General features: G+C 39.7%; 1 pseudogene across 1 annotated transcript in view; it reads left to right on the forward strand.

Annotated features, from left to right (window-relative positions):
* The first annotated feature begins 1,915 nt into the window (after positions 1-1,915).
* Positions 1,916-26,844, forward strand: part of LOC308350960 (NXPE family member 4-like) — a 113,352-nt pseudogene continuing 88,423 nt past the window's right edge. The window contains exon 1 of the transcript in view: positions 1,916-1,953. The product of the transcript in view is annotated as an NXPE family member 4-like (transcript). The remainder of the gene's footprint in view (positions 1,954-26,844) is intronic.

The following is a 26,844-nucleotide window of genomic DNA, read 5'->3' on the forward strand; positions in this document are numbered from 1 at the left end:
CAGGATTGCTCAGGGTATTTAGTGTCTTTTGGGATTCCGTATAGATTTTAGGATCGTTCAATTTCTGTGAAAAAAGCTGATGGTATTTTGATAGGGACTGCATTAAATATGTAGATTGCTTCAGGAAGTATAGACATTTTGACAATGTTTGTTCTTCCAATCTATGAGCTTGGAATGGTTTTCCATTTCTTTATGTCCTCTTCAATTTCTTTCCTAAGTGTTCTGTAGTTTTTGGAGTACAGATCTTTTAACTCTTTGGTTAGGTTTATTCCGTGGTATCCTATTGGTTTTGGAGCAGTTGTAAATGGGATCAATTTCTTGATTTCTTTTTCTGCTGCTTCATTATTGATGTATAGAATGCAATAGATTTCTGTACACTGATTTTACATCCTGTGACTTTGCTGAATTCTGTAGTTTTTGTTTGTTTGTTTGTTTGTTTTTGAAAGACCCTCTAATGGACGTGTAGTAGTATCTCATCATAATTTTAATTTTTGTTTCCTAAATGTCCAGGGATGTTAAGCATCTTTTTATATGATCATTTGCCATTGTTGGTGAAATGAGTAAGCTTTTGCTCACTCCTTAATTGGATTGTTTATTTTCTTACTGAATCTTAGGAGAGTGTGTGTGTGTGTGTGCACATGTGCGTGTGTTTATTCTTTCTTGTCTGAGTCCAAAGGCTTGAGAGCTGGGAACACATCTGGGGGCAAAAAAAGATAGGTGTCTCATTTTAATTAGTGAGACCAGATTCGCCCTACCTTCACCTTTGTAGTTTCTCCTGGCCTCAGTGGATAGGATGATTTCTGTTTACACTGGTGAGGGGTGAGGGCAAGAGTGATCTTTACTCAGTCTACTTGGAGTCATTAATCCCTTCTGGAAACACCCTCCTAGATAGTCCCCAAAATAAAATTTTACCGGCTATATGGGCATTTTTTAGCCCAGTCAAGTTGACACTTAAAATTAACCATCACGGCTCCCAGAGACATAGTTCACCGCTGTGACTGTCCCTGTCTGATAATTCCAAATCTGGGTCATCTCTAAGACCAGTTTTATTGTTTGCCTTAATCTTTACCATGGATTATTTTTCCTTGTTCATTTTGTGTGTTTCGTAATTTTTTTTATTTATTCCCAAACATAAAGTTGAGAACAGTATACACTGAAATAAATACTATATTTATGCACGGAAAAGTTATACCCCTTTTCCTAGGCCATTAGTGTGTGTGTTGGGAAAGGGGGATTCACTTAGTCTAGGCAGGACTTGAGGTGGATTTGGGTTTTTGTTGTTGCTATGGTGACTTGGTTTCACCATTGGATTCAAAATTCTCTGAACCTACTGGTACTTAGGGTGGATATCATTTCAAGAAAGGGTTTTTCTCAGTGGTCCTATTTTGTCCTTAATGTTCTCCTTCCCTGTGTCTTACAAGGAGTCTTTCTCCACACTCTTGGTCCTTCCCTCATGGTAGGTACATTGTTGCTTTTCACTTGGTGCTGTCTACCCTACTGGAGAGAAGAAGTGGGACTCTCTGGTGTTCTGACTCAGCCTCAGTCTTAGGCATGCTTTGTGTCCCTAGGTTGGATGGGGGTTGGAGTGGCTTTCTCGGGGATCCTGCGTCCCTCCCTGCAGCATTAGGACATCTCTAATGGTCTGGGTCCAGGTCAGTTTCCTGCCCGACCTCCACCCCCAGGAGCACACAGTTTTATTTCTCCTCTATTTCCCCAGCTATCGTCTGCCTTCACAGGTGCTCTAGAAAGGCTACGGTTCATGGTCCTTTCCCAGCAGCATAAGGCCTTAGTTCTTCGTGGGGGAGGATGCAGGGGAGACTTTGCATCTTTCCCATCAAGGAGCTTCTCTCTCCTCCAGGCCTGCCCCCACTGAGGAGGCTTTGTCCAATCTTCTGCACGGACCCCAGTCTTTCTCATGAGTGCTTGGTGGAGACCCAAGGAGAAGAGTGGTCAGTAAGTACCCTATGTCTTCACTCCTAAGACTTCTGTTCTCTCACACACTGAGCCCACACTCAGCCTTTAACTTTTTTTTTTAATGTAACTAAATTCTTGTGACTTGTTACTCGTTGTTCCCTCAAAAGTCAGTTTTGTGTCCCTTTTGTCCTTGGAAGTAGTCTTTCATTAGATTTTAAGTTAGATGGTTGGTCTGGGGTCCAGTTTCTGGTTAAGTTAAGCAAGAGTTAGCATTTGGTAGATCAGCTGGATTTTTCCTCTTGCTGTGGGAGTAATGGTGTTCCTGCTGGCTAAATATATCGAGGCTGAAGTTAGAAGTCCTCTGGGGTTTCTGTTAAAAGATATAAAACTGTTTTAGGGAGACAAGATCCTTGAACCAGAGAAGAAAACTCTGATTTTGTTGTTGTTGTTGCTGTTAAATTTGTTTGTTTATTTTGAGGGTGAGAGAGAGAAAGAGGGTAGGAGAAGGGGCAGAGGGAGAGGGAGAGAGAGGATCCCAAGCAGACTCCCTGCTGAGCACAGAGATGAGGCAGGGCCAGAGCCCATGACCCGAGCTGAAACCAAGAGTTGGACACTGAGCCACCCAGGAGCCCCAGAAGACCCTAATTTAAAGAAAACCCATGCTCTGTCTGCTGATTGGACACTGTCTAGAACTAACAGTAAGTAATTGTGTGCTTTCTTCCTTTTGGAGGGAGGAAGATGATTAAATGAGATTGAGACGTTTTGCTCAGAATGTAAATTTGAGACTGTATACTAATTTCTAACTGAAAACAGTATATTTATCTAAATTAGTGGACGGTATACTATAGTAAGTGCTAGGACAGAGGTTGTTAATCTGTGTGTGTGTGTGTGTGTGTGTGTGTACCATAGAACCCTTTCATGATTTCTGGACCTTTTTCTGTTATTAAATGTATAGGACTTCAAATAAAACCAATTACATTGAATTACAGTTTTCAAAGTATTTCAAAATCTGCTGTAGACCTATATGCCCTTCTATTTACCACATTAAATAAAAATATCTACTGTTAAGTCAAATAACTACAATTTCAAAGTAGTAATGGGAGTAAATGCTGTTTTATGATATCTGCAACTGAGATGTGATTCAAAATATTTGTGATTTCTAATCATGTGAATGTTAGATATCGCTAATAATTCAGGCACTATTATCGAGTTGAAAAATTTTTTAATGCTGAATTTTAGCAAGACTTTAGTGAAAATGAAATTTGATCTTTTTTTTCCAAGCCAGGGTCACACCCTCCTTTGATTCCTATCTATGAATGCCCCAAGGGGATCCTGGATTAAACGGTCTCTGTGCTGAAGCAGAGAACCATCAAAAACCATCCAGGGTAAATATAACACTGTATGTTAACTGTACTGGAATTAAAATTTAAAATAAAAAAGCAATCAGGTAGAGGAAATTGAGAGAAGGGCTTTAGAGAGACTCCAGGTGGAGGTCACAACATCTAGAAAAATACACAGTTGAGTATGAGTGTAGCACATTCAGAGAACTGAAAGTAATTTTGTATTTTGGAGCACAACTGTCATTACACTAGTTACCTTCTACTGAGAACTTGTTAGAAGCAGAGTAGTGTGTTAAGCATATTAAAAACACTCGTGTAATTAAGTCCTCACAACCTCTCTTTGGGATAAACATACCTGATTCCCATTTTACAGATGAGGAAACTGGGGTCCAAAGATTTTTTTTTTTTATTTGACAGAGAGAGAGATCACAAGTAGGCAGAGAGGCAGGCAGAGAGGAGGAAGCAGGCTCCCTGCTGAGCAGAGAGCCCGATGCGGGGCTTGATCCCAGGACCCTGAGATCATGACCTGAGCTGAAGTCAGAGGCTTAACCCACTGAGCCACCCAGGTGCCCCGGGTCCAAAGATTTTTAAATAACTTTCCTAAGGTCAAGTAGCTGGTATGTTGTAGAGTGTGTACTTAAACCTAAATCTCTCTCACCCAAAGCTCACGAAGGGCTTTGGGTGTGTCTTTGTCTCTGTGGGAGGGAGACCTTTCAGTCTGGAAATGCTCCAGAATGAAGTCTTGGAGGCTGTACTAAGCGTAGATTGTACTGTGAAAACCAACTTTCCAGCTTCATCTCCTGCCTCCTCACATGTTCCGTAGTCACCCTGTACCACGATTATTCCCAAACGTAACTTGATTTTTGTTACCTTTATGCTTTGTATCTGCTTCTTTCTCTGCCTTGCATGCTCCAGGCATGTCTCTGTCTCCTGGTTAACTTAGAACTCAGAGTCTGTGGTGGGCTCCTCCCTAAATATAGATGCCAACCCTGTTTAAGAAAGCTTTCTAGAGGCAGGTGCGTGAGAAAGCCGGGTAAAGGCAGTCCTAACAAGAAAAAGAGCACAGTATGGAGTACAAGCAGCAAAGGGTAAAATGTTTTTAAAGCTGTCTTCTGGGTCAGAAAAAAAAAAGTGGCATCAGAAGAGGAATCAAGAGGAAAATTAGATTGTTCACTGCCCGTATAACAAGACTGTTGAGCTTACTGAAAAAAAAAATAAAGGAAGTGTATGCTGACTGAAAAGACTAACACTTCCTTGAACAATTCCGCCTGGGGGTTCAGCCTACATAATGTGTTTGTAGAGTTTGTTTCCTCTGCATCTCTAATCTTAAATTGTTAAATATCAAACAAGAAAGTTATGTTTTTAAAATCCCTTTTTCCAAACACTTTTATAAATTTGAAACCTATAAAACCAGTAAGTATTGGTATTCATGCTTCATGGAAAATCCTTTTATCAAAAATCCACTTATCCAACCCATATTTAATGAGAACCCTTAAAAATGTGCAAGGCACCGTGGGAAGTGTAATGATGAATTGCACAGCAGCAGAACCTCTAAGATGCCACACAGAGGCTGCAAATTTGCATCTCATAGTCATGTATTATTCGCTCCAGATTTTTAGAAATATAAAAAATTCAGGAGATTTCATACATAGTTATCTGGGTTTCTGGTTTCAGTTGAAAAAGCAGTGAGTTGGCTTGCAATCCCAAATGGAATGGGCTAGAGCCAAATGGGCCACCTTTTACAGACCAATGCGTGCTTTCCAGTGTACTGATGTCACCACCTTTCTGCCAACACTTAGGAGTCTCAAAAGGCAGATCCATTTTCCATCCTGTTCTCTTTCTCATCCTTCAACTTCAAAGAGTCAACATGTTGATTCAGTTGCTACAATATCCTTCACTTCTATCTCCTCCTTTTCATTCTAACTTCAAGAGTGATTCAAGGACTTGATTCTCTCCTAATGAGAATTTTTATCCTAGCTAACATACACTGAGCAGCCCTCATTTTATTAAGCATTTTACATGGGCCATCTCATTGAATCCTTGCACCAACCCTGTAGGATGAATTCCATCACAGTCCTTATTTTACGATAGAGAAAACTGACACAATAGAAACTTAATGCACCTGTTCTAGATCCCACAACCTGCAAGTGCAGTAGTCTGACTCTTGAAACTATACTCTTGGGATGCCTGGATGGCTCTGTGGGTTAAAGCCTCTGCCTTCGGCTCAGGTCATGATCCCAGGGTCCTGGGATCGAGCCTCGTATTGGGGGTCTCTGCTCAGCAGGGAGCCTGCTTCCTCCTCTCTCTTTCTGCCTGCTTCTCTGCCTACTTGTGATCTCTGTCTGTCAAATAAATAAATAAAATCTTTAAAAAAAAAAAAAAGAAACTATACTCTTAATCCCACAAATAAATCGTATAGATAGTTTCAAGCTCGGATACAGGTGGCCTGGTGATTTTAAGCCTTTCCAAAGGGTGGGAAGGAATAAAAGTCTGTAGAAAATCATTTTCCATTCCAGATATACAATCTCCATAAATATTCTTTTACAAACTCTTTTGTCCCTCTCCCATCTTGAATCTTACTAGGGTACATTGCCCCATGGTGTAAAACGCCATAGGCAGTAAACAAAAGAACAATTTGAAATACTGGGCTTTTTTGTGTTGAAAAAAGTGAATAGCTTTTTCAGTTGGGTAACTGATCCTTTTGAGGTTCCAACACAATTTCAAGTTCCACTTCAACTCAACATAAAGAAAGATGGTGTCGTGTTGCTATCCTAGCAATGCTCTAATAACTCTTTCTCAATGTTATCACCTTCAGTGTACCACAGGCTTCAAATTTTTTGTTGCCCTATGCTTAGGGTGGGGGTTGAGAGGTAGGAAGATCTTTCCTCAGTGTTCCTGCTACACCCTGTGTTCTCGACCATCTCTGAAGCCAATGGCATCATGATGTCCACCCCCAACCCCCTCACAGTAGCAGGCTGCTGTTGTGCCTTTGTCACTGGGTAGCAGTCCTGGAGTGGAGGCAGGAAAGATTCTCTGTTTTCCTGGCTCAGCCTCCCGTCTTAGGCAAGCCCTCTGTGCCGGAGTCTTTGAGACAGCCTTTCTGAGCTCCTCCTCCTTCCTGGGGCAGCCGCTCTCTGGCTTGGGTCCATGGTTGGTCTTGGGTAGGAGTTTCCTGCCCCACTTACCATGGTAGCAGACCTTCACTTGCTATCAGTGTTGATCCTGGGTCCAGTATAGCTCCTTGTCCCTTCCCTAGGAGTAGAGAATTTGTTCTTTTGCCTCCCTCTCTTTGCAGCAGTGGATCTTTGCTAGTGTCCTGGGATCTTTGCTAGTGTCCTGGGAACAAGAGAGTTATGTATCTGTCTCCCAAGGCAGATGTATTTCTAATCTTCCGCTGTCAGCAGTGGGGTTTTGTCTGAGCCCTTGGAGCTACAGAGTTCGCAGCCTTTCCCCAAGCAGTTTAAAGCTGTTGCTTAAGGGTTGGAAGAGAAGTCTGCAAGGCTGTATGCTCATCCCTTAGCAGATGCCAGTCACTTCCTTCATGCCTGCACCAAACAGTGGTACCTTCTCAGTCTGCTGCTCAGACCCCAGTCTTCCTCGGGAGCACCAGTGCAAAGCCATGAGGAAGAGCTTATGGGTGACTGTGGCCTACTCATTTCTGGTATGCCCAGTTATTTCAAATGAATACACTAAGCCCACGCTTGACCTTGAACAAGTTTCTTCTTTCCTTTCTCTATCACTCTCTTCTCTTTCACCTGTGTTCCAGTGAAGATAAATTGGTTTGTATATCTCAACACTTCTTGAAGGGCTTGTCCTTCTTCTTGTTTTTAGTCTTTTTTTTTTTTTCTTTTAACTTGAGTATGGTTGACACAGTGTTACATTAGTTTCAGGTGTAAATAGTGATTTAGCTTCTCTGTACCTTATGCTGTGCTCACCAGAAATGGAGCTGCCATCTGTCACCATGCAACACTACTACAACAGCATCAACTATAATCCCTAGGCTGTGCCTTTTATTCCCATGACTTACTTGGTAACTGGGAGCCTTTATCTTCCCCTCCCCTTCCCCTATTTTGCCCATTCCCTGAGGCCCCTTTTCTCCAGCAACCATCAGTTCTTTGTATTTATAGATCTGATTCCACCTTTTGTTTATTCATTTGTTTTTTGCTTTTTGTTTTTTGGGTTTTTTTAGATTCCACATGAGCAAAATCATATGCTATTGGTCTTTCTCTCAGTCTGACTTATTTCACTTAGCATAATACCCTCTAGGTCCATCTATGCTGTCATAGATAGCATGATCTTATTCTTTTCAAAGACTGCTTAATATTCCATCATATATATATATATGTATGTGTGTGTGTGTGTGTGTGTGTGTGTATATATATATATATATGTATATATATATATATATATAAAATATGTTCCACATCTTCCATATCTGTCTATCTATGAACAGGTTGCTTCCACAATTTGGCTGTTGTGAATAATACCACAATAATCATAGGAGTGCATATATCTTTTTGAATTAGTGATTTTGTTTTCTTTGGATAAATACCCAGTAGTGCAGTTAGTAGATCATATGGTATTTCTATTTTTAAGATTTATTTATTTTGGAAAGAGAGAGAGAGAGAGAGAGAGCAGGGGGAGGGCCAGAAGGTGAGGAAGAGAGAGAATCCTCAAGCAGACTCCCCACTGAGCACAGGGCCCAACCTGGGGCTCAGTCCTAGGACACTGAGATTATGACCTGAGCTGAAATCAAGACTCGGCTGCTTAACCAACTGACCCCCTAGGTACCCTGGTATTTCTATTTTTAATGTTTTGAAGAACTTTCATACTGTTCTCCACAGTGGCTATGCAAGTTTCTATTCCTACCAACAGTATGAGGGCTCCTTTTTTTCTACATCCTCTCCAACACTTGTTATTTTTTGTCTTTTTGATTCTAGCCATTCTGACAGGTGTAAGGTGATTTCTCACTATGGTTTTGATATGACTTTCCCTGATGATTAGTGATGTTGGACATCTTCTCAAGGGCCTGTTGGCCAACTGTATGTCTTCTATTCAAGTCATCTGTCCCCTTTTTTTAAAGATTAATTTATTTATTTTAGAGTGTGTGTGCATGCAAGTCGGTGAAGGGGCAGAGGGGTGGATCCCACAACCCATGAAACCATGAACTGAGCCAAAACCAAAAGTGGGACGCTCAACTGACTGAGCCACCCAGGCACCACTCATCTGCCCTTTTTTAACTGGATTAATTTTTTTTGCATCATCTTGCTACATGAGCTCTCTACTCAAAGAAGTTACACTTTTGTATATTATCTGGCTTTTTTCCTGATTGTTAGAATAAGAATGTTTTTTTGCAGCTTGTTACATTCTGTAGAAACAGAAGTCTTTATTGACTTAGTAAAATATTACTTTACTAAGGTGTATTTCACATATTGTATAATCTACCCATTCCAAGAACACAGTTGAACCCTCTTTCAAACTGCATATATCCACCCACCACCCCTAGAAACCCTGCCTTAGTGATTAGCTGTAACTGAGAGGAGTGTCATAACGCTGAAGATATGTTTAAAACATGGAAAATGGTTGGTAAACATTATCCCAAAGGCAAAAAGACTGTGCAGTGTGCAGTCAAAAAGGGCCCCTGGATCTGTCCTTCTTTTGCAATCTTATAATTATTTCCTTCTAGCTGCCTTCCTGCCCTCAGACCTCCTCCATTTCAACCTATTTTTGTTTCATGGCTATGTACAACCATTACCATGAATCAGTTTTAGAATATTGTCATCACCCCAAGATGACCTTTCTTTCTTTCTTTCTTTCTTTTTTTTTTTTTTAAAGATTTTTATTTATTTATTTGACAGAGAGAGATCACAAGTAGGCAGAGAGGCAGGCAGAGAGGAGGAAGCAGGTTCCCTGCTGAGCAGAGACGCGATGCGGGGCTCGATCCCAGGACCCTGGGATCATGACCTGAGCCGAAGGCAGAGGCTTCGCCCACTGAGCCACCCAGGCACCGCTCCCCCACCCCCGCCGAGATCACCTTTCATGCCCATTTACTGTGAATCCCCCTTCCCAGCTCATCCTCATCCCCAGCCCAGCAACCACCATGGTAGTTTCTGCCTCTCTAGCTTTGTGTTTTATAGACATTTCAATTTTTTTTTTCATATTGCAAGTGGAATCATGCAGCACATAGTCTCCTGTGTCTGCCTTCTTTCACTGAGCATAGTAGGTTTGAGGTTTACCAGACCCTAGAATATATAAGTAATTCATTCCTTTTTATTGCTGAATACTATTTCATGACATAGATATGTCACATTCTCCAGTGAGCAGACATTCAGGTTTCCTCCAATTTGAAGTTAGTATGAATAATGCTGCTGCTATGAACATTCACTCACAAATTCTTGCATGGCTCATTGAATTTTTAATTATTCCTCTTTGTTTTATTATCAGTGGTCACTCAACTATATCAACTGTGGTCTGTAGGCCAAAAGTGGCCCACAGCTTGTTTTTCCAAATAAAATTTTATTGGAACACAGCCCAGCATACATCTTTGTATGGTCTGTGCTTGTTTCCACATTGCAGTACAACAGCAGAATTGAATATTTGTGACAGAGACACTCAGGCCTGCAAAGCCTTGAATATGTACCATCTTGCCCTTTATTGAAAAATAAATTGCTCACACCTGCTCTAGAGTTTAATAAAGTGAATCTTTCATTTATCACAGTCTATTTTCTAGGAATATACTGCTTCACGACCAATGTAGGAACTATTCAGCAGCATAATTCTGTTTACTCTCTGCTACCTTTATGCCCCTGGGATCATATAGTTTTATTTCTACTTCTGCTAAACTACTCCACAATATGTAATATATACATACATATTTTAGGTTGCATTTCTTAGGAGAACCCTAATACACTTTGTATTTCATCCTTTTCTTCGGCTGTTAAAAGATTTCTCACCTTCATTTCTCAACAGTGTGACTATGATATGTCTGGTCAAGGAAGTCTTTGTTTGGTTCTCCTGGGCGTTCATCGAGCTTCTTAGATCAGTGAGTTGAAGTCCTTTATCAGTTTTGGAAAATTCTGTCATTATTTCCCCGGATATATTTACCGCCCCATTAATTCTTTTCTTTTTTAGGCCTCTCGTTACTTATGTACCAGATCAGTTGATATTGCCCCACAGATCTTAGATATTCTCTTGGTGTTTTTTGCTTTCTCATTTTTAAAAAAATTTTCTGTAATTGCTATTGGCTTGTCTTCAAGTTTGCTGTTGTTCTTCTGGGTCTAGTCTGCTGTAATTCCAATAAAATTTTCATGTCTGTGATTTTTTCATTTTGAACATTTTCTTCTAGGTTCTATCAAAATAATTAGTTCTCTTTAGTTATTTTTATCTCTCTGCTGAAATTTCTATATCTAGTCATGCTGTCCAATTTTTCCACTATATTTTTTTAAACATATTTGTCATGGTTATGTTAAAATATCTGTCTACTGATCCCAGCAGACTTTGAGTCTTCCTTATGTGACTTGTAATTTTTGATTGTGTCAGATATTTTGTATAAACAAATAGCAGATATTGAAGAGAAGTAATGTTTACCCCCCTCCCTAAAAAGGGCGTGCTCCTTCGATCAAGTTACCAGAAGGCAGGATTGAGTCAACTTAGTCTATAGTTGAGTTGTGTCTGAGCTTTACCTTGAGTCAGTGCATCACTGACTTTAAAATTGTTGAGGGCAGGTTCAGGGCTCTCTCTCCAAGAGAGCTTGGATCTGATCATGCACAAGCCTCCACAGATCTCTTCATGCTTCAGAGACCAGACTCCAAATTTCCAGTTCATGACGCTAGCTTCTTTGGCTCTCTGGGGATTCCTGTTTGCTCTCTGGTCTTACTCTAGAATTCTCTACATCCAGAGGCCTTGTCTCTAAACTTTGGAGAGCACGGCAGTGCACTAGATCAGTGCAGCCTGAAGTGCTCTGGAGGCATTTCTCTCGGTCTTCCCCTGTCTCTCCCGCCCCCTCACTTTGGCAGACCACCGCAGTGGTGAAGGCCTGGACTGCCTCCAAGTAAAGTGGCTCACAGCATCAGCAGGCCTTGTGAGTCTTGGAAGGAATCTGTCTAAGCCTTGCTCCTACCTCTCAAGTATAATGTTAGTAAGAACAGGTCCTAGACTTCCTCCTGGTCTTAACAGAGCAAGACAGAATGCATTCTAAGTCTGATGTTAATGTAGTTTAGTTTAAATGACACAAGGTTGATACAGTCACAATTTATAACAAACATCTAAACAAAACTTAGAAGAAAATTTACTTCGAATACATTTAAAAGGAAAAAGGTTTTTTGTTTTTGTTTTTTTAAAGATTTTCTTTGTTTATTTGACAGACAGAGATCACAAGTAGGCAGAGAGGCAGGCGGAGAGAGAGGAGGAAGCAGGTTCCCTGCTGAACAGAGCCTGATGCAGGGACTGATCCCAGGACCCTGGGATCATGACCTGAGCCAAAAGCAGAGGCTTTAACCCACTGAACCACCCAGGCACCCCTAAAAGGAGAAAGTTTTAATAACTCTTGAACTTAAGAAACCAGAGGATACAGTCCCAATAAGCAATCAGAAAAAAGAAATCAAGAGAGAACCAAAAAGCAATAGTGAGTGTATGGTTTTATTTGGACACCAAATGTGCCATTTACCAGCATACCAGTCTATTCTCCACAACCAGCTAGGTGTCTAACAGTTCAGTTCTGTCACTAATTGTCCAGAGTTAGCACAGACCCCACAGGTTAAGAGTTTAGTCCCACAAGACAACCCCCATATCACATACTAGTTGCAAGTCTCAGGGGCCACTTGTACTTTTGACCAACCAATATACACTTAGGGGTTCCCACAACCCTCTCCTCAGGTTTGATTGTTCACTAGAATGACCCACAGAATGCAGAAAAGCATGTTACTATTACCTGTTTTTCATAAAGGATACAACTAAGGAACAGCCAAATGGTAGAAATGCACAGGACAGAGTATGAGAAGAAAGCTCAGAGCTTGTACGCCCTCTCTGGGTGTTCCTCCCTCTCAGGACACTGATGTGTTCACCAGCCCAGAGGCTCTCTAAATACTGTTCGAGTTTTAATAACTCCATCTCCAGCCCTTTCCCTCCCCCAGGGGGACTGTAAGTTCCCACTCTATAATCACATGTTTGGGTTTTCTGATGACTAGTCCCTATCCTGAGGTCATCTACGGTCCCACCTTGGGTCACCTCATGAGCCCCGCTGTGGTCTAAAGTTGCTCATTATGAATAAGAACATTCCTACTCCTCAAGAAACCGAAAGTCTTAGGAGCTTTGTATCCGGAACCAGGGACAGAAGCCAAATATAGTTTTTACTATGCCATAGAGAGTAGTAACAAAACTAAAATAAGGTTGTTGTTTTTTTAAAGACTAAGAGGAAAGATAAGTCTCTTAAAAATTGACAGTCTTAATGAACAAAATATAGAACAAGAGTAAATGCTATAAACCTATTCAGCAACAAATACGAAAACTAAAAGAAATGATACATTTCTGGAGAAATGTAAAATTCCAAAATTAAGGAGAAATGGAAAACAAAAAAAAAGCACTAAGCATGAAGAAAATAAAAATAATTAAAGACTTTATTCTAAGTAAGCACTAGATTTAGATGGTTTTGCAAGTACAAGTTATTAGAATTTTATGTAAGAGATTATCCTATCTGAAATAAGCTGTTTCAGAAAACAAAGGAAAAGCCTGCAATTTATCCTATGAAACCTTATACCAAAGCTGATAAAGACAGTACAATAAAAGAAAATTGCGGGCTTATTTAACTTAGGAACATTCATATGGAAATCCTAAGTGAAACATTAGTTAGCTAAATCTATCAGTATAAAGATAAATAAAATACCCATACCAGTGATAAGGAACCATTCAGGGTATCAGAATCCAGCTTAACTAGGGATATTAAATAAAACCCCCTATATGGCCTCATGTTGGTTTTACAAGGATTAATTTCAGTGTAGGGCACTTTGCCAGCAGGTAGGCTCTATGGGGTTGGACCCTCTATGCAGTCACCTTTCCAGGTGTGCTATCTGTGCCTTTCCTCTCAGGGTTCATGTGCTGGTTTACAGAACTCATAGTCTCAGATCCAAAGTCCCTTATTTGTCAATGTTTGCAGCAAGTGTGGTATCATTTGCCTTGTTGGTTCCACCAAGTTCTTTTGCTCTAGCTTTTCTTCTTGTATTTTCTTTTTTCCCTTTAAAGGTTGAATTGCACAAACGTTGAAAATCATGTATAACACCTCTTTGTAAGGATATTCCTAAGGATAAGATGTGTAATAATTTAAAAAGAAAATTCCTTAAAAAGAGAAGATGAAAACTATTATACAATTAACATAGAGAAAAAGCCTTGGCAGATTGTATTCCCAAAATGAATTTTAACTATTGAAGGAATTGTGTCATTTTAATGGTATTTGGTGTCATTATAGTAAAAATAGGTGTTATTTTGATGCTGAAAATATTTAGAGTATCTTATTGAAATTAATAGTAACTATTACTTAATGAGAATTCACTTTCATAATCAGGTTTAAAAAAAAAAGATAAATTCCCCACATAAGGTGAAGTAATCTTGATCATGGGACCATATGTGGTTTGTCTAAAGATCTTCAAAAAAACAAACAAAAAAAAAACCAAAAAACCTCTCAGTGGAAATTCACTAGACTCCCATTAAGGAATTAAAGAAAAAGTAATGCTTATTCTCATAGATGCATAAAAGTATTTTATAAGGTTATTTATGTTTATAATAGCTATTTATGATAAAAACTCTCAAAAAACTAGAAATAGAAAAAAAATCATTCATCTTAAAAAAAAAATAGAAACTATCTGCCAAAATTCTGCAGCAGTCATTTTACTTAAGAGTGAAAATTTAGAAATAGTTCTTTCAAGATATGGAAATGATAAGGATGACCACTGTTATCCCAGGCCAGAACATAAAGATGAGAGGAATTTCCAAATATAAGAGCTTGAAAAGACACAAACTGTCATTATTTGCAGATCATAGGATATCTTCTTTAACCTAGCAAATTGAGAGATTTTGTTCTGAAATACTGACCCATAGATCTAAACACTGGGTCAAAGGATACGCACATATGAAATTTTACCAGAAGTTCCCAAATTGTTCTCCTAAATTTGTCCTTTATATCAGTAATATATAAATGTTCCTTGAAGTCAAATATTTGCCCCCAAATTATAATTTTTATAATTCTAAATTTAATGTATGTGATGAGATATCTCTGTCACTGTGATTTCAGTTTTCACTTACTTGGTAGCTAATAATGTTGAGCATCTTTTCACATATATCAACCATTCAAGTATCATCTTATAGAAATTGACTATTCCTGTCTTTTTCCTGTTTCTCTGTTCGATTGTCACTTCTTTGCTTTGAAAAGCATTATGAGCTTTGGGAAAGAATTCTTTGACTTTCTTGATTGGATATATAGTTAATGCCTTGCATTTTTACTTTGTTTTAGATTGTCTTTTGTTGCATTAAAATTAAAAATTTCAATAGGGTCCGAGATGGCAACATCGTAAGACCCTGAATTAACCTCCTCCATGATCACACTTAATGTACCCTTATACATAGAGCAGTTGTTCCTGGAGAAGTGAGGGCTGACCCAACAGCTGCTGCACAACAAAGGATAGAGGACCACATACAAAACAAGCAGGAGAGAGGAAGACATTGTTCCATTGTTAAATAGAACCCCACTCCCTGATGTCCTAAGCTGTGGTGAAGAGGGGTAGTACTGAGGGACTCGGAGCAGATTCCTCTGCCGGGAGCACAGAAAAAAACCTGTGGTTTTAATGTGCAACTAGAATATAAAAGAATAAACTCTCCACCCAGTGGTGGAAGGGTAGGAAGCACTAATAAGCACCACTGTTGACATTCTGCCTTCACTTTGATAACACAGATAGGAACAGGTTTGCCCCCGGCTGGCCTGACCCTTCAGTGAGTCCCAGACCTTTCATCCACACCAGGCCCAGATGCCCTGGGACACAGGAGAAAAAAAAAAAAAAAAAAAGGCACAGTTAAAAACAGCAACTAGAATATAAAGGAACCAGCCTCTAATTCTGTTGCAGAGGAGCTGCTGGAATCCTCTTCAGGGTCAGAGGGGCAGGCAAGTGCCATTGCTTCTCTTTCTCCTCACCTTGATAGCACAGAGGGAAGCAGGGTCTGGACACCCGGGCTAACCTACCATCTCAGCCTGCCCTAAGACCCTAGCCCAAACCAGCCTCAGCCATCCCCCAGGGAGGCCCCAGAAGGCAGCCCCAGAATTACATGCTTATTTACTCATATTGTATCACTGTCCATTTCTCCTTTGTCTGCTAATATTTCTTTTATGTATTTAGGTGCTTCTGTGTTGGGTACACTGGTATTTACAATTGTCTTATCTTCTTGTTGGACTGATCCCTATATGATTATGCAATGCCCTTTGATTTTTGTTATAGCCTTTGTTTTAAAGTTTATTTTGTCTGATTTAAGTATGCAATTCCAGCTTTTTTCCCCCATTATATTTACATGAAATGCATTTTCCATCCCCTTCACTTTCAGTTTGTCTGTGTCTTTAGGTGTCAAGTGAGTCTCTTGTAGGCAGCATATAGATGGGTCTTGGTTTTTTATCCATTCGGTTACCTTATTTCTTTAGATTGGAGCATTTAAACCATTTTCATTTAAAGTAATTACTGATAAATAGTGTATGACTTTTATTTTCTTAATTGTTTTCTAGTTGTTTATGTAGTTTTTCTCCTTTCTTGTTCTTTTTCTTCATGGCTTGATGGCTTTCTTCAGTGCTGTACTTGGATTCCCTTCTCTTGATCATGTATCTATTATAGAGTTTTGGCTCGTGGTTACCATGAGTTGGTACATAATATCTTAAACATATGGCAGTAGATATTAAATTCATGGTTGATTAATAGTTCATACACATTAGAAAAACTACACTTTTACTCTCCATGTTTTATCTATATGATGTTGCATTTTCTTTTTATGTTGTGAGTGCCTTAATTTTTTAGATTTATTTTGCGACTTTGGCCTTTTAATCTGTTTTATGAGTGATTGATCTACTACCTTTATTGTATGTTTACTTTAGCTCATGAAAGGTTTTTTTTTTTCATAATTTTCTTACTTCTAGATCTGGCCTTTTCTTTTCCACTTAAAGAAGTCCTTTTATATTTTTAAGGCTAGTTTACTGATGATGAAGCTCTTTAACTTTTTTTAGTCTGGCAAATGCTTTATATCTCCCTTCCATTCTGAACAATAATCTTGCCAGTTAGAGTATTCTTGATTGTAGGTTTTTTTTCTTTTTCAGCGGTTTGAATAGATCATGTTACTTTCTTCTGGCATACAAAAAAAATTTTTTTTAAGGTTTTATTTATTCATCTGATAGAAAGAGAGAGAAAGAGTGCGTGTGTGAGAGAGCACAAGCAGGGGGAGCAGAAGAGGGAGAGAGAGAAGCAGACTGCCCGCTGAGCAGGGAGCCTGATGTGGGACTCAATCCCAGGACCCCGAGATCATGAACTGAGCTGAAGGCAGGTGATCCCAACTGAGCCATCCATGCACCCTGGCATACAAAAGTTCTGTTGCCAAATCTGCTCATAGCATTATGGAGTTACCCAAGTATATAATTATTTATTTCTCTCCTGTTGCTTAGATTCTCTCTTTGTCGTTAACCTTTGAAATTTTAAATGTTATGTGTGTTGGGGTGGACCTCCTGGGGTTCATCTTCTTTGGAGCTCCCTGCTTCCTGGACCTGGATATCTGTTTCTTTGCCAGGTTAGGGAAGTTTTCTGCTATTATTTTTTCGAGTAAGTGTTCTTGGTCTCTTCTTCTTGTGGGACCTTAAAATGCAAATGTTAGTACAGCTAATGTTGCCTCAGACAACATTATCAATTTTTTTATTCTTTTTTCTTTTTGCTGTTCAGCTTGGGTGCTCCCTGCTACCTTGCCTGGACCACTTATCCCCTCTTCTGTGTCCTCTAATCTGCTAATGATTCCCTCTAGCATATTTTTCATTTCAGTTATTTCTTCAACTTTGATTGGTTTTTTATATTTTCCCTCTTTGTTGAAGTTCCCGCTGACTTCTTCCACTCTTGTCTTTATGACCGTTACTTTGGATTGTTTTTCTGGTAGGTGGCTTGCCTCCATTTTGTTTAGTTCTTTTTCTGAGGTTTTGTCTCGTTCTTTCATTTGGAACATATTCCTCTGTCGCCTTTGTTTACATTCCCGTGAGTTTTCATCCCCCTATGCGTTGGACAAATGGCCTTGTGCAAGAATACCCCCTGCATAGACTGCATATACCTGGTGGCTTTGGCCAGCTGGCTGTGATTGTAGCCAGCGCAGGCTGGGAGACTTGGGACACTTTACACTGGGGCCGCCATGGTGGGATGGCTGGAGCTAACATGGGCATGGCCTGGAGGGCCCAGGGCACTCTGCACAGAAGGCACTCTGGTGAGACAGCTGAAGTGAAGCAGGCAGGGGCTGGGTAGGTCCTGGGATGCTCTATGTAAGGGGCATCCGGGCAGGGTAGTTGGAGCCAATGCAAGTATGGAATGGGTGGCACAAATATACTTCACTCAGGGGGAGCCTGACAGAATGGCTGGAGCTCAAGTCAGCATGGACCAGATGGTCTAGGGACACTCTGTGCAGGTGGCCCCCTGATGGGACAGCTGGAGCTGAGGTAGGTAGGGGCCACAAGGTCTTGGGGAACTCTGCACTTGGGGGCTCTGGTGGGACAACTGTTGCTGAAGCATATACAGATCTGGGGTGTTCCAAAATGCTCTGCACCTCTGTTGTCTTGGTGAAATGGCTGGGGCTGTGGTGGCACTGTTCAGGGGTATCCTGGGGCATGTAATGCTGGGCCTCTCTTCTGGGGCTTCCTTGGGGGATGGCTGAGGCTGGTCAAATAATGTCCCCATCTGAGATTCCGGGTGGATATCAATTTTGGGGAGACAAAATTCAACGCATTATCTTATATCAAACAATTTGACCAAACTTTCTTATTACTTCTAATAATTTGTAGATTATCTATGTGGATTTTTATATTATCATGAAACAGACAATTTTCTTATTTTGTTTTCTCTTATCTTACTCCCGTCCCCCCCTTTTTAGGTCTTCCTACTTTTGCTACAACTCCAGGAAAACGTTGAGTAGTTCTTCCTAACAAGTATAAATTCTTCTAAAACTTTACAGGTAAGTGTAATGTATTAGATGTAGGGTTTTAATAAATATCCTTTATTATACTAATCAGGTTTCTATTTCTAGTTTGCTGAGATGTTGTTTTTACATTGTTTTATTTTTTAATTATAAATGAGTACTGCATTTTATTGACTTTTTTTTCAGCATCAAGTGAAAGGATCACATTTCCTTCATCTAAATGTTAATGTGGTTGTCAGGAAGGAAAAACTGTTCCTCTATTCCCTCTTGCTTAGTAAAGGGAGTCCTGTGAATTACACTGACAAAAGACAGAATAGCATGAAGAAAAAAATGTTCAGATATGTGCATATGGGAGCCAACAAAAAAGTAGCTGTCTTATTAAGTGTTTAAGGTTGGAGGCTTATCCATCTAATTTAATAGGGAAAAGGGAGGAGGGAGAAAAGGCTCTTGGGGAAGAACAAATAAGTTTCTTTAGAAAAGACAACCTGTTTTTTAGAAGAACAAATAGGCTATAAGAAAGTTTGTGATAGGGACGCCTGGGTGGCTCAGTTCGTTAAGCGGCTGCCTTCGGCTCAGGTCATGATCCCAGCGTCCTGGGATCGAGTCCCACATTGGGCTCCTTGCTCTGCAGGGAGCCTGCTTCTCCCTCTGCCACTCTGTCTGCCTGTGCTCGCTCTCTCTCTCTCTCTCTCTGACAAATAAATAAATAAAATCTTTTAAAAAAAAAAAAGAAAGTTTGTGATAACATTGGTTTATGCAGGGGCCACTGGTCATTTTCACAGCAATGAAACTCCCCAGAGGGGCATTTATGATAGCTTCCTTTCCCAGAAGTTGTTGCGCTTCCCCAAATAAAGGATGCTCCATGGAAGGTTCTTTCTGTATCTATTGAATCTCAAAAGTCTTCAGCTTAAAATAACCTCTGTATGAACCCTGGGGTTCTGACTAGGATCCCTCATGGCAAAATATAGTGGACGTCCATTGCTGTCTTTCTGAGACAAAATGGAAGCCATGATGGTTTTCTTCCCCCGTATATTACAGAATTCAATTGGGTAGTCACCTACTTAGCATTATTCAGCTCTGTCCTGTGGTAAAATTAATTTTTCCCTTCTGTACTTTCCTCACAAAATAGTGTGAGGAATTTACAGCCTTCTTTCTATTTCTAAATAGTTTATATAACACAGGTCAGAGGATAGAAATCAGGTAAAACTTGTGCTGTGGGTACAGGTTGGAGAGGTTTTTATTATGAATTTATATTCTTTAATAATTACACTTTGGATTTTTTAATAAATTTAATTTTTAAAAAATTTTTATTAACATATAATGGATTAGTAGCCCCAGGGGTACAGGTCTGTGAATTGCCAGGTTTACACATACCTTCCTCAATGTCCATAACCCAACCACCCTCTCCCTACCCTCCCCCTACCGCCCCCCCCCCCCCCCCCCGCAACTCTCTGTTTTATGAGATTTAGAGTCTCTTATGGTTTGTCTCCCTCCCGATCCCATCTTGTTTCATGTATCCCTTTCCCACCCCCCAAGCCCCCCATGTTGCCTCTCAACTTCCTCATATCAGGGAGATCATAGATTTTTTAATATACTTAATTTTTTAAAGATTTTATTTATTTGGGAGAGAGGAAGAGAAAGAGAGCATGAGCAGGGGGAGGGACAGAAGGAGAAGCAGGCTCTCCCTGGAGAAGGGAGCTTGATTCGGGGCTCGATCCCAGGACCCTGAGATCATGACCTGAGCCACACAGGTGCCCCTAATCAATTTAATTTTTTAGGACAGTTTTAGATTTAAAGAAAAATGGGGAAGATAGTAGAGTTCCCAAATACTTTTTCATTCTTGTATGATTAAAATATTATCATCAAACGCTTATATTATATAAACATATATATGTTGTATATGCTACTATGATAACACATATTCTATGGTATATGGTTATAATTAATAAGCCAGTATTGATACATAGTCATTAGCTAAAAACTATATTCAGATTTCTTTAGTTTTTAATATAATGTCCTTTTTCTGTTCCGAGATCCTATGTTACATTTAGCTGGCATGTCTTTTTAAATTCCTTCTGGCTATAATAGTTTTTCCAACTTTACTTGTTTTTGAGGACTTGATTTTGAGGAGAACTGATCAAGTATTTTACATAAAGTGTTCAGCAATTGGGATGTATCTGGTATTTCTCACGGTTAGGTTGAAGTTATGGGTTTGGAGAAAACTACAGAGGTGAAGTGTCTTTTTTATCACTGTGTATCAAGGGTACCTCTTATCAATTTGATTTGTCACTATTGATGTTGACCCTGGTCATCTGGCTGAGGATATTCACCAGGTTTCTCTCCTGTCGGAGTTACTCTCCCCGCCCCACCCTATGCCATATTCTCTCGAAGGAAGGTACTATGCACAGAATAATTACCTTTCCTGAGTTTATTTCTTCTCCCATCAATTTTATTGTCATTTATTTTGAAAATAGTCCCTGTGTCAAGCTTTGTAAATGTATGGATATAGTTATTTTAGTATTCTCTCATGATTTCAAACGTCTTTGCATCAGCTGTAGTAAACCCGTTTTTCCCCAAATGGATTATTTGTATATTTTCCCTTTCTGTTGATCAAATTTATTGGAAAGGTGCACACGTTTTAGTTTTGTTCTAGGAATTAAACTTTTGTTCTGATGGTTATCACTTCTTTGTTTTAGCTCCTATCAACATCTGCTCTTTTACCTGGGATTTCTTTACTACTTCAAGTTTATAAATTTTCCTCTTGGAAAATAACTTGGTGGCATTCTACATTTGATGGAGGGAATTTCGTTATTATTCACTGTCCACATTTTGTTGTGATTTCATTGTGATTTACATTTAAATAATGAATTTAACAGCTGTTGAGGTTTTCCTTGTGGCCCCATACGTGGTCTTTTTTTTTTTAATTTTCACATGTACTTGAAAATAATAGTGTCTGTTTGTTTACTTGGATTTTACCCTGGCTTTCTTGGATTCTTATGGATGTTGACCTCTTTATTTCTTTGCTCCGTATCTTTTGTCCTTCGTATTCTTTCCACTCTTTACTCTCGGATTTCTGGGAGAGACCCTCAACGCGATCTTTCAGTTTCCTAACTGGACTTCTGTATGCGTTCTCCTCTTGCACCAGACTATCATTTATTATTTATTTCAGACCGAGAAGCTTCAACTCGTTCTTCTTTTATGACTGCTTGTTTTCTGCTTTCCAATCAGACAATCGGCATCTCCACTTGCTCTCTAATACTATAATAACTGTAATTCTTGTTCAGTGTGGCCCATTACTTTTTCCCTTTCTTACATGGTGGGTGTACCTTCGGCTGTCTCATTATTTTTCCTGCGATGCCACATTTCCCTGGGATTATCCGTGACTGTCAACAGGCCTGTCTCCCTAGGAGAACCTGCCAAACTCCAAGCCCTAGCTTGTGCCCTCGGTCTAGTGAGTGTACAGAGATTCATGGAAGGGTTCTTTAGGGCTCAGAGCCCATTTTGATTTTTCCTCAACAATTTCCAGTTTGTCATACACACACACACACACACACACACACACACAGTGACACTGATTGCACGTGACTTTTCTGTGCCTCCCCCAAAGTATAGCTTGTCCCAAGAGCTGTCACCATCCTCTTGGGACGTGATCCTCTAAACCACAGCTTCTCAACCAAAAATGGTGTTGGGAAATGTGTAAAGGGAATTCAGGGGCTGTTGTGATGACACTGTTGCTAAAGCATTTGGGGCAAGGGGTTGGGAATATTAAATATGCTATGGGCATGGAGAAATCCCACACAATAAAGTACTGTCTGGAAAAAAATGACAGTAACCTCCCCATGGGTAGCAAGAGGGAAGGAGTTAAAGCTGAGGACTAATTCGCTCATTTGCACCTGCGGGTTTCTCCTCCCTGCCCTCAGATTTCTCTAGCGGGGCTGGATTCTGCTACGCTGCCTCCAGGTAGGTCCTGAAAGATGGTGCTGCCCCTTCTCTCCCCTACAGTCACCAGGTAGCAATCAGTGTTCTAACCAGGGCACTGCAAAGAGATTAAAAGGACCCAGAATGCTTGCCTCCATTTTTTCGCTGTTCCTGACTACCGGCTTTCTCCTGCTCTGGCTTGCCTTCCTCCTCCTAAAGCCTAACCTCCAGCAGGGACATCAGAATCCAATTATCTTGGACTTCCTCGGGATTTCTTACAGCTTTTACTAAGATCTAAATATACCAGCTTCTCCCTTCTGTGGCACACCTGGTGTTGAATCAAACGAAGGAACCAGCATCCTGTTAGTACTCTATCTTGGAACCTCTATCTTGGTACAGTGGGTAGCTAATTTTAGCTAATTTTGAAAACTTGGAGCATCAAAAGTGGATTTACCCCCAGAAAATAAGATATACAAAGACATGTTTAAAAAAAAAAAAAAAAAAAGCTGGGGCAGCTGGGTGACTCTGACTCTTGATTTTGGCTCAGGTCATGATCTTGGGGTGGTGGGATCAAGCACCATGTCAGTTTTCATGCTCAACATGAAGTCTGCGTGAGATTGTCTCTCCTTCCCTTCTCCCCATCCTTCCCATGTTCTTTCTCCCTCTTGCTCAAAAAATAAATCTAAAAAAAAAAAAAGTGCAACACTCATAGATGAAAAACATACCAAGCGAGATGAAGAGCCTAGAACTCTACCATGCGTAAATGGCAACATGAAACAGTGGAAGTCATAGCACCTCTTCTGTATAGACATAAATCATTCGCTGAATTATTTGGTAGACAATATAGGGAAAATGAAACATTTCATGGAGAAATATATTATTTCTACCATTTGAGAAAGTTTTAAAAAATTTATAAAGATTTTATTTGAGAGCACCCACAAGTCGGGGTGAGGGGCAGAGGGTGAGGGGTGGGGTGTGGGGCAGAGGCAGAAGCAGACTCCCCGCTGAACAGAGAGCCCAACACAGGCTCATTTCCAGGACCCTGGGTTCGTGACCTGAGCCAAAGACAGATGCTTAACTGACTGAGCCACCCAGGTGCTCCTAAGTTTTTTAATCTGAAATAATTTTATAAATATAGAAAGGTTTTCAAAAACAGTATAGAGGGTTCCTATATAGGCTTCAGCCAGCTTCACATAACAACATCTTGTATGATTATTGGACAGTGTACAGAACCAAGAAATTAACATTGGTGCATTAGTGACTGTTACCTAAACTACAGACTTTATTTGAATGTCACAGTTTTTTCCACTAATGTCCCTTTTCTGTTCCAGAACCCAAGACATGATCCCACACTGAATTTAGTCATTACCTCCTTAATCTCTTCCAAACTCAGTTTTACACTGTTTCTCACGATCATAAATCTTTTTTTTTTTTTAAAGATTTTATTTAGGGGTGCCTGGGTGGCTCCGTGGGTTAAGCCTCTGCCTTCGGCTCAGGTCATGGTCTCAGGGTCCTGGGATCGAGCCCCGCATCAGGCTCTCTGCTCAGCAGGGAGCCTGCTTCCTCCTCTTTTTTCCTCCTCCTCCTCCTTTTTTTTTAAAAAAAGATTTTATTTATTTATTTGGTAGACGGAGATCACAAGTAGGCAGAGAGGCAGGCAGGGTGGGGGAGGTAGGCAAGCTCCCTGCTGAGCAGAGAGCCCGATGCGGGGCTCGATCCCAGGACCCTGAGACCATGACCTGAGCCGAAGGCAGAGGCTTAACCCACGGAGCCACCCAGGTGCCCCTATAAATCTTTTTTTTTTTTTTTAATTGAGGTTGACATACCCTGTCATATTGGTTTCAGGTGTACAACAGATTCGACAATTCTGTACATTACTCAGTACCCACCATAATAGTGGAGTCAGAGTCACCGTATAACATTATTACATTATTGACTGTGTTCCCTATGCTGTACTTTTCATCTGACTTACGTACTGCACACCTTTAAGTGTGTACTTCTTAATCTCCTTTACCTGTTTCTCCTGTCTTCCCCCTACCCTTCCACTTTGGCAACCACAACTTGTTCTCAGAGTTTGAGTCTTTTCCTCTTTGAGGGTTTGTTGGTTGGTTTGGTTTGGTTCTTATACTCCACATGTAAGTGAAATGACATTTGTCTTTCGGGCTTATTTCACTTAGTGTAGTACACTGTGTGTTCATTCATATTGATGCAAATGGCAAGAACTCATTTCTTTTTATGGCTAATATTCCTGTGTGTGTGTGTGTGTGTGTGTGTGTGTGTGTGTGTATACATCTCATGTTCTTTATCCATTCATCTATCAATGGACACTTTGGTTGCTTCCATATCTTGGCAATTATAAATAATGTGTAATAAACATAAGGGTCCCATGTCTTTTTGAATTAGTGTTTTCAGAGATAAATATCCAGCAGTGGGATTACTGGATCAAATAGAATTTCTATTAATTTTTTGAGGAACCTCCATACCCTTTTCCATAGACGTTACACCAATTTGTCTTTCCACTAACAGTGCATAAGTGTTCCCTTTTCTCCACATCCTCTCCAACATTTGTTATTCCTTGTCTTTTTTATATAACCATTTTAACTGTTGGGAGGTGATATTTCATTGTATTTTCATTTGTATTTCTCTGATGATTAGTAATGTTGAGCATCTTTTCATGTTCCTGTTGGCCATGTATATGTCTTCCTTGGAAAAATATCTGCTCAGTTCCTCTGCCCATTATTTTATTTTTTTGGTGTTACGCTATATAAGTTCTTTTTTTTTTTTTTTTTATTTGACAGACAGAGATCACAAGTAGGCAGAGAGGCAGGCAGAGAGAGAGGGGGAAGCAGGCTCTCCGCAGAAGAGAGAGCCCAATGCGGGCCTCAATCCCAGGACCCTGGGATCACGACCTGAGCCGAAGGCAGAGGCTTTAACCCACTGAGCCACCCAGGTGCCCCTATAAGTTCTTTTTATAAGTTTTTTGGATAGAAATTCATTTTCAGATTTGTCATTTGCAAATAACTCCTCCCATCCACAAGGTTACCTTTTTATTTTATTATTTTCTTTGCTGTGCAAAAGTTTTCATTTTGGTGTAGTACCAATAGTTTATTGTCCCTTCATTCTCTGGCCTGGGGAGATATAGCCTTAAAATATGTTGCTAAGGCCAATGTCTAAGAGATGACTGCATATGGTTCCTTTTAAGAGTTTTATGCTTTCTTGCCTCACATTTAAGTCTTTAATCTATTTTGAGTTTCTTTTTGTATATGATGTAAGAAAGTGGTCCAGTTTCATTCTTGTGCATTAGCTGTCCATGTAGCTACATCATTTATTGAAGAGACAGTCATTCTCTTATTGCATATTCTTGTCTCTATTGTCACAGATTAATTGATCATGTAAGTGTGGGTTTATTACTGTGCTCTCTGTCCTGTTCTACTGATCTAGTGTCTGTTGTGCCAGTATCATACTGTCTTGACAGCTGTAGTTTCATAGTATATCTTGACATCCAGGATTGTGATGTTCCCAGTTTTATGCCTCTTTCCCTAGATTGCTTTGGCTGATACGGGTCTTTGGTAAATTTTAGGATTATTTGTTTTAGTGTTTTTGGTGGTATTTTGATAAGGATTGCATTGAATCAGTAGAGTGCTTTGAGTAGTGTGGACATTTTAATAATATTATTCCTTCTACTCCATGAACATGGAATATTCTTCCGTTTGTATCCTCTTCCATTTCTTTCATTAATGTTTTCTAATTTTCAGAATAAAGGTCTTTCACCACCTTGGTTGCATTTATTTCTAGGTGGGTTTTTTTTTTTTTCTTTTTGGTGCAATTGTTAATGGGATTATATTCTTAATTTCTCTTTCTTCTACTTTGTTATCAGTGTATATAAATGCAACAGGTTTCTGCACATTAATTTTGTATCCTATAACTTTACTGAATTCATTTATTTTAATCGTTTTAGTGGAGTCTATGTATAATATTATATCATCTGCAAATACAGTTTACCTCTTCCTTATCAATTTAGATAAGTTTTATTTCTTTTTCTTGTCTGATTCCTGAAGCCCACACTTCCAGTACTATGTTGAATGAAAGTGGCAAGAGTGGACATTCTTGTCGTGGTCCCCATCTTAGAAAAAAAGCTTTCCGTTTTTCACCATTGACTATGATGTTAGTTGTGAGTTTTTTTTATCTTTGGTCTTTATTATGTTGAGGCATGTTCTCTCCAAACCCACTCTGTTGAAATTTTTTATCATGAATGGATGTTGAATTGGGTCAAGTGCTTTTCTGCATATTGAGAAGATCATATGGTTTATCCTTTCTCTTGTTAATGTGGTATATCCCATTGATTGATTTGCAAATATTGAACCATCCTTGCATCCCTGGAATATATCCCATTTTATCATGGTAAATAGTCCTATTGATGTATTGTTCAATTTGAATTGCTAATATTTCCTTTTGAGGATTTTTGCATCTATGTTAATCAGGGATACTAGCC

Source organism: Martes martes, assembly GCF_963455335.1.
Source record: "Martes martes genome assembly, chromosome: 10".
In the NCBI taxonomy this organism is placed as follows: domain Eukaryota; kingdom Metazoa; phylum Chordata; class Mammalia; order Carnivora; family Mustelidae; genus Martes; species Martes martes.